Below are 12,993 nucleotides of genomic sequence, written 5' to 3'. Positions count from 1 at the left end.
TGCAGACGATAAGTACAACCGTTTCAGAGAGAAGAGTAGCCAATGTGACGATTTGGCTTTAAGTCGATTCGATAACAAATGACGAAAAAGGACGGATTTCTCAGGTTTTTACTACATATGAAAACTTTTCACAGTCTCCCGTGCAACTCGGCTGCTAGTCCTTCTTTCATGCAGAATGTAAAGGTCCTAGCTCACGTCCAAGGCACCAAAGCCAGCTAAAAAGTCAATAATCGATACCTAAAACTTGAATTGTACTACTTCTTACTGGCTATTACATCAACTTAGAACCTTGATCTGTGTTCTACTATGGTGCTTTTAGTGTCTCAGCTTATCGCCGCACGCGACATAGCCTTGCAGACGATAAGTACAACCGTTACAGAGAGAAGAGCGGCCAATTTGACGATCTGGCTTTAAGTCAATTCGATAACAAATGATGAAAACGGACGGATTTCTCAGGTTTTTACTACATATGAACACTTTTCACAGTCTCCCGTGCAACTGGGCTGCTAGTCCTCCTTTTATGCAGAATCTTAAAGTCCTGGCTCATGTCCATGGCACGAAAGCCAGCTAAAAAGTCAATAATCGATACCTAAATCTTGAATTGGACTACTTATTACTGGCTATTACATCAACTTAGAAGCTTCATCTGTATTCTACTATGGTGCTTTTCCTGTTTCCGCCTACTGCAACACGCGACATAGCTTTGCAGACGGTAAGCACAACCGTTTCAGAGAGAAGAGCGGCCAATGTGACGATCTGGCTTTATGTCGATAAGATAACAAATAACGAAAACGGACGGATTTCTAAGGTTTTTACTACATATGAACACTTCTCACATTCTCCCGTGCAAATCGGCTGCTAGTCCTCCTTTCATGCAGAATCTTGAGGTCCTACCTCATGTCCAAGGCACCAAAGCCAGCTAAAAAGTCAATAATCGATACCTAAAACTTGAATTGTACTACTTCTTACTGGGTATTACATCAACTTAGAAGCTTCATCTGTGTTCTACTAAGGTGCTTTTAGTGTCTCCGCATACCGCAGCACGCGACATAGCTTTGCAGACGATAAGTACAACCGTTTCAGTGAGAAGAGCGGCCAATGTGACGATCTGGCTTTAAGTCGATTCGATAACAAATGACGAAAACGGACGGATTTCTCAGGTTATTACTACATATGAACACTTTTCACATTCTCCCGTGCAACTCGGCTGCTAGTCTTCCTTTCATGCAGAATCTTAAGGTCCTAGCTCATGTCCAAGGCACCAAAGCCAGCTAAGAGGTCCATATTCAATACCTAAAACTTGAATTGTACTACTTCTTAATGGCTATTACATTAACTTAGAACCTTGATCTGTGGTCTACTATGGTGCTTTTAGTGTCTCAGCTTACCGCAGCACGCGACATAGCTTTCCAGACGATAAGTACAACCGTTTCAGAGAGAAGAGCGGCCAATGTGACGATCTGGCTTTATGTTGATTCGATAACAAATAACGAAAACAGACGGATTTCTCAGGTTTTTACAACATATGAACACTTTTCACATTCTCCCGTGCAACTCGGCTGCTAGTCCTCCTTCATGCAAAATCTTAAGTTCCTACCTCGTGTCCAAGGCACCAAAGAAGGGTAAAAAGTCAATAACCGATATCTAAAATTTGAATTGTTCTACTTCTTACTGGCTATTACATCAACTTAGAACCTTGATCTGTGTTCTACTATGGTGCTTTTAGTGTCTCAGCTTACCGCAGCACGCGATATAGCTTTCCAGACGATAAGTACAACCGTTTCAGAGAGAAGAGCGGCCAATTTGACGATCTGGCTTTATGTCGATTCGATAACAAATGACGAAAACGGACGGATTTCTCAGGTTTTTACTACATATGAACACTTTTCACATTCTCCCATGCAATTGGGCTGCTAGTCCTCCTTTTATGCAGAATCTTAAAGTCCTAGCTCATGTCCAAGGCACCAAACCCAGATAAAAAGTCAATAATCGATAACTAAATCTTGAATTATACTACTTCTTACTGGCTATTACATCAACGTAGAAGCTTCATCTGTGTTCTACTATGGTGCTTTTACTGTTTCCGCCTACGGCAACACGCGACATAGCTTTGCAGACGATAAGTACAACCGTTTCAGAGAGAAGAGCGGCCAATGTGACGATCTGGCTTTAAGTCGATTCGATAACAAATGACGAAAACGGACGGATTTCTCAGGTTTTTACTACATATGAACACTTTTCACATTCTCCCGTGCAACTCGGCTGCTAGTCCTCCTTCATGCAAAATCTTAAGTTCCTAGCTCGTGTCCAAGGCACCAAAGAAGGGTAAAAAGTCAATAACCGATATCTAAAACTTGAATTGTTCTACTTCTTACTGGCTATTGCATCAACTTAGAAGCTTCATCTGAGATCTATTATGGTGCTTTTAGTGTCTCCGCATACCGCAGCACGCGACATAGCTTTGCAGACGATAAGTACAACCGTTTCAGAGAGAAGAGCGGCCAATGTGACGATCTGGCTTTAAGTCGATTGATAACAAATGACGAAAACGGACGGATGTCTCAGGTTCTTACTACATGTGAACACTTTTGACATTCTCCTGTGCAACTGGGCTGCTAGTCCTCCTTTTATGCAGAATCTTAAAGTCCTAGCTCATTTCCAAGGCACCAAAGCCAGCTAAAAAGTCAATAATCGATACCTAAAACTTGAATTGGACTACTTCTTACTGGCTATTACATCAACTTAGAAGCTTCATCTGTGTTCTACTACGATGCTTTTAGTTTCTCCGCATACCGCAGCACGCGACATAGTTTTGCAGACGATAAGCACAACCGTTTCAGAGAGAAGAGCGGCCAATGTGACGATCTGGCTTTAAGTCGATTCGATAACAAATGACGAAAAAGGACGGTTTTCTCAGGTTTTTACTACATATGAACACTTTTCACATTCTCCCGTGTAACTCGGCTGCTAGTCCTCCTTTCAGTCAGAATCTCAAGGTCCTAGCTCATGTCCAAGGCACCAAAGCCAGCTAAAAGTTCCATATTCATTACCTAAAACTTGAATTGTGCTACTTCTTACTGGCTATTACATCAACTTAGAAGCTTGATCTGTGTTCTACTATGGTGCTTTTAGTGTCTTAGCATACCGCAGCACGCGACAAAAGTTTGCAGACGATAAGTACAACCGTTTCAGAGAGAAGAGTGGCCAATGTGAAAATCTGGCTTTAAGTCGACTCGATAACAAATGACGAAAACGGACGGATTTCTCATGATTTTACTACATTTGAACACTTTTCACATTCTCCCGTGCAACTCGGCTGCTAGTCCTCCTTTCATGCAGAATCTTAAGGTCCTAGCTCATGTCCAAGGCACCAAAGCCAGCTAAAAAGTCAATAATCGATTCCTAAAACTTGAATTGTACTACTTCTTACTGGCTATTACATCAACTTAGATGCTTCATCTGTGTTCTACTATGGTGATTTTAGTGTCTCCACATGCCGCTGCACGCGACATAGCTTTGCAGACGATATGTACAACCGTTTTAGAGAGAAGAGCGGCTTATGTGACCATCTGGCTTTAAGTCGATTCGATAACAAATGACGAAAACGGACGGATTTCTCAGGTTTTTACTACATATGAACAATTTTCACATTCTCCCGTGCAACTCGGCTGCTAGTCCTCCTTTCATGCAGAATGTCAAGGCCCTAGCTCATGTCCAAGGCACCAAAGCCAGTTAAAAAGTCAATAATCGATACGTAAATCTTGAATTGGACTACATCTTACCGGCTATTACGTCAACTTAGAAGCTTCGTCTGTGTTCTACTATGGTGCTTTTAGTGTCTCCGCATACCGCAGCATACGACATAGCTTTGCAGACGATGAGTGCAACCTTTTCAGAGAGAAGTGCGGCCAATGTGACGATCTGGTTTTAAATCGATTCGATAACAAACGACGAAAACGGACGGATTTCTCAGGTTTTTACTACATATGAACACTTTTCACATTCTCCCGTGCAACTCGGCTGCTAGTCCTCCTTTCATGCAGAATCTTAAGGTCCTAGCTCATGTCCAAGGCACGAAAGCCAGCTAAAAAGTCAATAATCGATTCCTAAAACTTGAATTGTACTACTTCTTACTGGCTATTACATCAACTTAGATGCTTCATCTGTGTTCTACTATGGTGATTGTAGTGTCTCCACATACCGCTGCACGCGACATAGCTTTGCAGACGATATGTACAACCGTTTCAGAGAGAAGAGCGGCCAATGTGACGATCTGGCTTTAAGTCGATTCGATAACAAATGACGAAAACGGACGGATTTCTCAGGTTTTTACTACATATGAACACTTTTCACATTCTCACGTGCAACTCGGCTGCTAGTCCTCCTTTCATGCAGAATCTTAAGGTCCTAGCTCATGTCCAAGGTACCGAAGCCAGCTAAAAAGTCAATAATCGATACCTAAAACTTGAATTGTTCTACTTCTTACTGGCTATTGCATCAACTTAGAAGCTTCATCTGTGTTCTACTATGGTGATTTTAGTGTCTCCGCATACCGCAGCACGCGACATAGTTTTGCAGACGATAAGTACAACCGTTTCAGAGAGAAGAGCGGCCAATGTGACGATCTGGCTTTATGTCGATCCGATAACAAATGACGAAAACGGACGGATTTCTCAGGTTTTTACTACATATGAACACTTTTCACATTCTCCCGTGCAACTCGGCTGCTAGTCCTCCTTTCATGCAGAATGTCAAGGTCCTAGCTCATGTCCAAGGCACCAAAGCCAGCTAAAAGGTCAATATTCAATACCTAAAACTTGAATTGTACTACTTCTTACTGGCTATTACATCAATTTAGAAGCTTGATCTGTGTTCTACTATGGTGCTTTTAGTGTCTCAGCATACCGCAGTACGCGACATAGCTTTGCAGACGATAAGTACAACCGTTTCAGAGAGAAGAGCGGCCAATGTTACGATCTGGCTTTAAGTCGATTCGATAACAAATTACGAAAACGGACGGATTTCTCAGGTTTTTACTACATATGAACAATTTTCACATCCCCCCGTGGAACTCGGCTGCTAGTCCACCTTTCATGCAGAATCTTAAGGTCCTAGCTCATGTCCAATGCACCAAAGCTAGCTAAAAAGTCAATAATCGATACCTAAAACTTGAATTGTACTACATCTTACTGGATATTACATCAACTTAGAAGCTTCATCTGTGTTCTACTGTGGTGATTTTAGTGTCACCGCATACCGCAGCACGTGACATAGCTTTGCAGACGATAAGTACAACCGTTTCAGAGAGCAGAGCGGCCAATGTGACGATCTGGCTTTAAGTCGATTTGATAACAGATGACGAAAACGGACGGATTTCTCAGGTTTTTACTACATATGAACACTTTTCACATTCTCCCGTGCAACTCGGCTGCTAGTCCTCCTTTCATGCAGAATCTTAAGGTCCTAGCTCATGTCCAAGGCACCAAAGCCAGCTAAAAAGACAATAACCGATACTTAAAACTTGAATTGTACTTCTTCTTACTGGCAATTACATCATCTTAGAAGCTTCATCTGTGTTCTACTATGGTGCTTTTAGTGTCTCCGAATACCGCAGTACGCGACATAGATTTGCAGACGATAAGTACAACCGTTTCAGAGAGAAGAGCGGCCAATGTGACGATCTGGCTTTAAGTCGATTCGATAACAAATGACGAAAACGGACGGATTTCTCAGGATTGTACTCTATATGAACACTTTTCACATTCTCCCGTTCAACTGGGCTGCTAGTCCTCCTTTTATGCAGAATCTTTAAGTCCTAGCTCATGTCCAAGGCACGAAAGCCAGCTAAAAAGTCAATAATCGATAACTAAATCTTGAATTGGACTACTTCTTACTGGCTATTACATCAACTTAGAAGCTTCGTCTGTGTTCTACTATGGTGCTTTTCCTGTTTCCGCCTACGGCAACACGCGACATAGCTTTGCAGACGATAAGCACAACCGTTTCAGAGAGAAGAGCGGCCAATGTGACGATCTGGCTTTAAGTCGATTCGATAACAAATGACGAAAAAGGACGGATTTCTCAGGTTTTTACTACATATGAACAATTTTCACATTCCCCCGTGGAACTCGGCTGCTAGTCCACCTTTCATGCAGAATCTTAAGGTCCTAGCTCATGTCCAATGCACCAAAGCTAGCTAAAAAGTCAATAATCGATACCTAAAACTTGAATTGTACTACATCTTACTGGATATTACATCAACTTAGAAGCTTCATCTGTGTTCTACTGTGGTGATTTTAGTGTCACCGCATACCGCAGCATGTGACATAGCTTTGCAGACGATAAGTACAACCGTTTCAGAGAGAAGAGCGGCCAATGTGACGATCTGGCTTTAAGTCGATTCCATAACAGATGACGAAAACGGACGGATTTCTCAGGTTTTTACTACATATGAACACTTTTCACATTCTCCCGTGCAACTCGGCTGCTAGTCCTCCTTTCATGCAGAATCGTTAAGTCCTAGCTCATGTCCAAGGCACGAAAGCCAGCTAAAAGTCAATAATCGATACCTAAATCTTGAATTGGACTACTTCTTACTGGCTATTACATCATCTTAGGAGCTTCATCTGTGTTCTACAATGGTGCTTTTAGTTACTCCGAATACCGCAGTACGCGACATAGCTTTGCAGACGATAAGTACAACCGTTTCAGAGAGAAGAACGGCCAATGTGACGATCTGGCTTTAAGTCGATTCGATAACAAATGACGAAAACGGACGGATTTCTCAGGTTTTTACTACATATGAACAATTTTCACATTCTCCCGTGCAACTCGGCTGCTAGTCCTCCTTTCATGCGGAATCTTAAGGTCCAAGCTCATGTCCAAGGCACCAAAGCCAGCTAAAAAGTCAATAATCAATACATAAAACTTGAATTGTAGTACTTCTTACTGGCTATTACATCAACTTAGAAGCTTCATCTGTGTTCTACTACGGTGCTTTTAGTTTCTCCGCATACCGCAGCACGCGACATAGTTTTGCAGTCGATAAGTACAACCGTTTCAGAGAGAAGGGCGGCCAATGTGACGATCTGGCTTTAAGTCGATTCGATAACAAATGACGAAAAAGGACGGATTTCTCAGGTTATTACTACATATGAACACTTTTCACATTCTCCCGTGCAACTCGGCTGCTGGTCCTCCTTTCATGCAGAATCTTAAGGTCCTAGCTCATGTCCAAGGCACCAAAGCCAGCTAAAAGGTCCATATTCAATACCTAAAACTTGAATTGTACTACTTCTTACTGGCTATTACATCAACGTAGAAGCTTGATCTGTGTTCTACTATGGTGCTTTTAGTGTCTCAGCATGCCGCAGCACGCGACATAGCTTTGCAGACGATAAGTACAACCGTTTCAGAGAGAAGGGCGGCCAATGTGACGATCTGGCTTTAAGTCGATTCGATAACAAATGACGAAAACGGACGGATTTCTCAGGTTTTTACTACATATGAACACTTTTCACATTCTCCCGTGCAACTCGGCTGCTGGTCCTCATTTCATGCAGAATCTTAAGGTCCTAGCTCATGTCCAAGGCACCAAAGCCAGCTAAAAAGACAATAACCGATACCTAAAACTTGAATTGTACTTCTTCCTACTGGCTATTACATCATCTTAGAAGATTCATCTGTGTTCTACTATGGTGCTTTTAGTGTCTCCGAATACCGCAGTACGCGACATAGCTTTGCAGACGATAAGTACAACCGTTTCAGAGAGAAGAGCGGCCAATGTGACGATCTGGCTGTAAGTCGATTCGATAACAAATGACGAAAACGGACGGATTTCTCAGGATTTTACTCTATATGAACACTTTTCACATTCTCCCGTTCAACTGGGCTGCTAGTCCTCCTTTTATGCAGAATCTTTAAGTCCTAGCTCATGTCCAAGGCACGAAAGCCAGCTAAAAAGTCAATAATCGATACCTAAATCTTGAATTGGACTACTTCTTACTGGCTATTACATCAACTTAGAAGCTTCGTCTGTGTTCTACTATGGTGCTTTTCGTGTTTCCGCCTACGGCAACACGCGACATAGCTTTGCAGACGATAAGCACAACCGTTTCAGAGAGAAGAGCGGCCAATGTGACGATCTGGCTTTAAGTCGATTCGATAACAAATGACGAAAAAGGACGGATTTCTCAGGTTATTATTACATATGAACACTTTTCACATTCTCCCGTGCAACTCGGCTGCTAGTCCTCCTTTCATGCAGAATCTTAAGGTCCTAGCTCATGTCCAAGGCACCAAAGCCAGCTAAAAGGTACATATTCAATACCTATAACTTGAATTGTACTACTTCTTACTGGCTATTACATCAACTTAGAAGCTTGATCTGTGTTCTACTATGGTGCTTTTAGTGTCTCCTCACACCGCAGCACGCGACATAGCTTTGCAGACGATAAGTACAACCGTTTCAGAGAGAAGAGCGGCCAATGTGACGATCTGGCTTTATGTCGATTCGATAACAAATGACGAAAACGGACGGATTTCTCAGGTTTTTACTACATATGAACACTTTTCACATTCTCACGTGCAACTCGGCTGCTAGTCCTCCTTTCATGCAGAATCTTAAGGTCCTAGCTCATGTCCAAGGTACCGAAGCCAGCTAAAAAGTCAATAATCGATACCTAAAACTTGAATTGTTCTACTTCTTACTGGCTATTGCATCAACTTAGAAGCTTCATCTGTGTTCTACTATGGTGATTTTAGTGTCTCCGCATACTGCAGCACGCGACATAGCTTTGCAGACGATAAGTACAACCGTTTCAGAGAGAAGAGCGGCCAATGTGACGATCTGGCTTTAAGTCGATTCGATAACAAATGAAGAAAACAGACGAATTTCTCAGGTTTTTACTACATATGAACACTTTTCACATTCTCCCGTGCAACTCGGCTGCTAGTCCTCCTTTCATGCAGAATGTCAAGGTCCTAGCTCATGGCCAAGGCACCAAAGCCAGTTAAAAAGTCAATAATCGATACCTAAAACTTGAATTGTACTACTTCTTACTGGCTATTAGATCAACTTAGAAGCTTCGTCTGTGTTCTACTATGGTGCTTTTAGTGTCTCCGCATACCGCAGCACGCGACATAGCTTTGCAGACGATAAGTACAACCGCTTCAGAGAGAAGAGCGGCCAATGTGACGATCTGGCTTTAAGTCGATTCGATAACAAATGACGAAAACGGACGGATTTCTCAGGTTTTTACTACATATGAACACTTTTCACATTCTCCCGTGCAACTCTGCTGCTAGTCCTCCTTTTATTCAGAATCTTAAAGTCCTAGCTCATGTCCAAGGCACCAAAGCCAGCTAAAAGGTCAATATTCAATACCTAAAACTTGAATTGTTCTACTTCTTACTGGCTATTGCATCAACTTAGAAGCTTCATCTGTGTTCTACTATGGTGATTTTAGTGTCTCCGCATACCGCAGCACGCGACATAGCTTTGCAGACGATAAGTACAACCGTTTCAGAGAGAAGAGCGGCCAATGTGACGATCTGGCTTTAAGTCGATTCGATAACAAATTACGAAAACGGACGGATTTCTCAGGTTTTTACTACATATGAACACTTTTCACATTCTCCCGTGCAACTCGGCTGCTAGTCCTCCTTTCATGCAGAATCTTAAGGTCCAAGCTCATGTCCAAGGCACCAAAGCCAGCTAAAAAGTCAATAATCAATATCTAAAACTTGAATTGTAGTACTTCTTACTGGCTATTACATCAACTTAGAAGCTTCGTCTGTGTTCTACTGTGGTGATTTTAGTGTCACCGCATACCGCAGCACGTGACATAGCTTTGCAGACGATAAGTACAACCGTTTCAGAGAGAAGAGCGGCCAATGTGACGATCTGGCTTTAAGTCGATTCGATAACAGATGACGAAAACGGACGGATTTCTCAGGTTTTTACTACATATGAACACTTTTCACATTCTCCCGTGCAACTCGGCTGCTAGTCCTCCTTTCATGCAGAATCTTTAAGTCCTAGCTCATGTCCAAGGCACGAAAGCCAGCTAAAAAGTCAATAATCGATACCTAAATCTTGAATTGGACTACTTCTTACTGGCTATTACATCAACTTAGAAGCTTCGTCTGTGTTCTACTATGGTGCTTTTCCTGTTTCCGCCTACGGCAACACGCGACATAGCTTTGCAGACGATAAGCACAACCGTTTCAGAGAGAAGAGCGGCCAATGTGACGATCTGGCTTTAAGTCGATTCGATAACAAATGACGAAAACGGACGGATTTCTCAGGTTTTTACTACATATGAACACTTTTCACATTCTCACGTGCAACTCGGCTGCTAGTCCTCCTTTCATGCAGAATCTTAAGGTCCTAGCTCATGTCCAAGGTACCGAAGCCAGCTAAAAAGTCAATAATCGATACCTAAAACTTGAATTGTTCTACTTCTTACTGGCTATTGCATCAACTTAGAAGCTTCATCTGTGTTCTACTATGGTGATTTTAGTGTCTCCGCATACTGCAGCACGCGACATAGCTTTGCAGACGATAAGTACAACCGTTTCAGAGAGAAGAGCGGCCAATGTGACGATCTGGCTTTAAGTCGATTCGATAACAAATGAAGAAAACAGACGAATTTCTCAGGTTTTTACTACATATGAACACTTTTCACATTCTCCCGTGCAACTCGGCTGCTAGTCCTCCTTTCATGCAGAATGTCAAGGTCCTAGCTCATGGCCAAGGCACCAAAGCCAGTTAAAAAGTCAATAATCGATACCTAAAACTTGAATTGTACTACTTCTTACTGGCTATTAGATCAACTTAGAAGCTTCGTCTGTGTTCTACTATGGTGCTTTTAGTGTCTCCGCATACCGCAGCACGCGACATAGCTTTGCAGACGATAAGTACAACCGCTTCAGAGAGAAGAGCGGCCAATGTGACGATCTGGCTTTAAGTCGATTCGATAACAAATGACGAAAACGGACGGATTTCTCAGGTTTTTACTACATATGAACACTTTTGACATTCTCCCGTGCAACTCTGCTGCTAGTCCTCCTTTTATTCAGAATCTTAAAGTCCTAGCTCATGTCCAAGGCACCAAAGCCAGCTAAAAGGTCAATATTCAATACCTAAAACTTGAATTGTTCTACTTCTTACTGGCTATTGCATCAACTTAGAAGCTTCATCTGTGTTCTACTATGGTGATTTTAGTGTCTCCGCATACCGCAGCACGCGACATAGCTTTGCAGACGATAAGTACAACCGTTTCAGAGAGAAGAGCGGCCAATGTGACGATCTGGCTTTAAGTCGATTCGATAACAAATTACGAAAACGGACGGATTTCTCAGGTTTTTACTACATATGAACACTTTTCACATTCTCCCGTGCAACTCGGCTGCTAGTCCTCCTTTCATGCAGAATCTTAAGGTCCAAGCTCATGTCCAAGGCACCAAAGCCAGCTAAAAAGTCAATAATCAATATCTAAAACTTGAATTGTAGTACTTCTTACTGGCTATTACATCAACTTAGAAGCTTCGTCTGTGTTCTACTGTGGTGATTTTAGTGTCACCGCATACCGCAGCACGTGACATAGCTTTGCAGACGATAAGTACAACCGTTTCAGAGAGAAGAGCGGCCAATGTGACGATCTGGCTTTAAGTCGATTCGATAACAGATGACGAAAACGGACGGATTTCTCAGGTTTTTACTACATATGAACACTTTTCACATTCTCCCGTGCAACTCGGCTGCTAGTCCTCCTTTCATGCAGAATCTTTAAGTCCTAGCTCATGTCCAAGGCACGAAAGCCAGCTAAAAAGTCAATAATCGATACCTAAATCTTGAATTGGACTACTTCTTACTGGCTATTACATCAACTTAGAAGCTTCGTCTGTGTTCTACTATGGTGCTTTTCCTGTTTCCGCCTACGGCAACACGCGACATAGCTTTGCAGACGATAAGCACAACCGTTTCAGAGAGAAGAGCGGCCAATGTGACGATCTGGCTTTAAGTCGATTCGATAACAAATGACGAAAAAGGACGGATTTCTCAGGTTATTACTACATATGAACACTTTTCACATTCTCCCGTGCAAATCGGCTGCTAGTCCTCCTTTCATGCAGAATCTTAAGGTCCTAGCTCATGTCCAAGGCACCAAAGCCAGCTAAAAGGTCCATATTCAATACCTAAAACTTGAATTGTACTACTTCTTACTGGCTATTACATCAACTTAGAAGCTTCATCTGTGTTCTACTATGGTGCTTTTAGTGTCTCAGCATGCCGCAGCACGCGACATAGCTTTTCAGACGATAAGTACAACCGTTTCAGAGAGAAGAGCGGCCAATGTGACGATCTGTCTTTAAGTCGATTCGATAACAAATGATGAAAACGGACGGATTACTCAGGTTTTTACTACATATGAACACTTTTCACATTCTCCCGCGCAACTCGGCTGCTAGTCCTCCTTTCATGCAAAATCTTAAAGTCCTAGCTCACGACCAAGGCACCAAAGCCAGCTAAAAAGTCAATAATCGATTCCTAAATCTTGAATTGTACTTCTTCTTACTGGCTATTACATCAACTTAGATGCTTAATCTGTGTTCTACTATGGTGATTTTAGTGTCTCCACATACCGCAGCACGCGACTTAGCTTTGCAGACGATAGGTACAACCGTTTCAGAGAGGAGAGCGGCCAATGTGACGATCTGGCTTTAAGTCGATTCGATAACAAATGAAGAAAACGGACGGATTTCTCAGGTTTTTAATACATATGAACACTTTTCACATTCTCCCGTGCAACTCCGCTGCTAGTCGTCCTTTCATGCAGAATCTTAAGGTCCTAGCACATGTCCAAGGCAGCAAAGCCAGCTAAAAAGTCAATAACCGATACCTAAAACATGAATTTTACTACTTCTTACTGGCTATTACATCATCTTAGGAGCTTCATCTGTGTTCTACTATGGTGCTTTTAGTTACTC

The sequence above is a fragment of the Schistocerca gregaria genome, unplaced genomic scaffold, assembly GCF_023897955.1.
Source record: "Schistocerca gregaria isolate iqSchGreg1 unplaced genomic scaffold, iqSchGreg1.2 ptg000352l, whole genome shotgun sequence".
NCBI lineage: Eukaryota > Metazoa > Arthropoda > Insecta > Orthoptera > Acrididae > Schistocerca > Schistocerca gregaria.
This window is presented reverse-complemented; position numbering follows the sequence as displayed.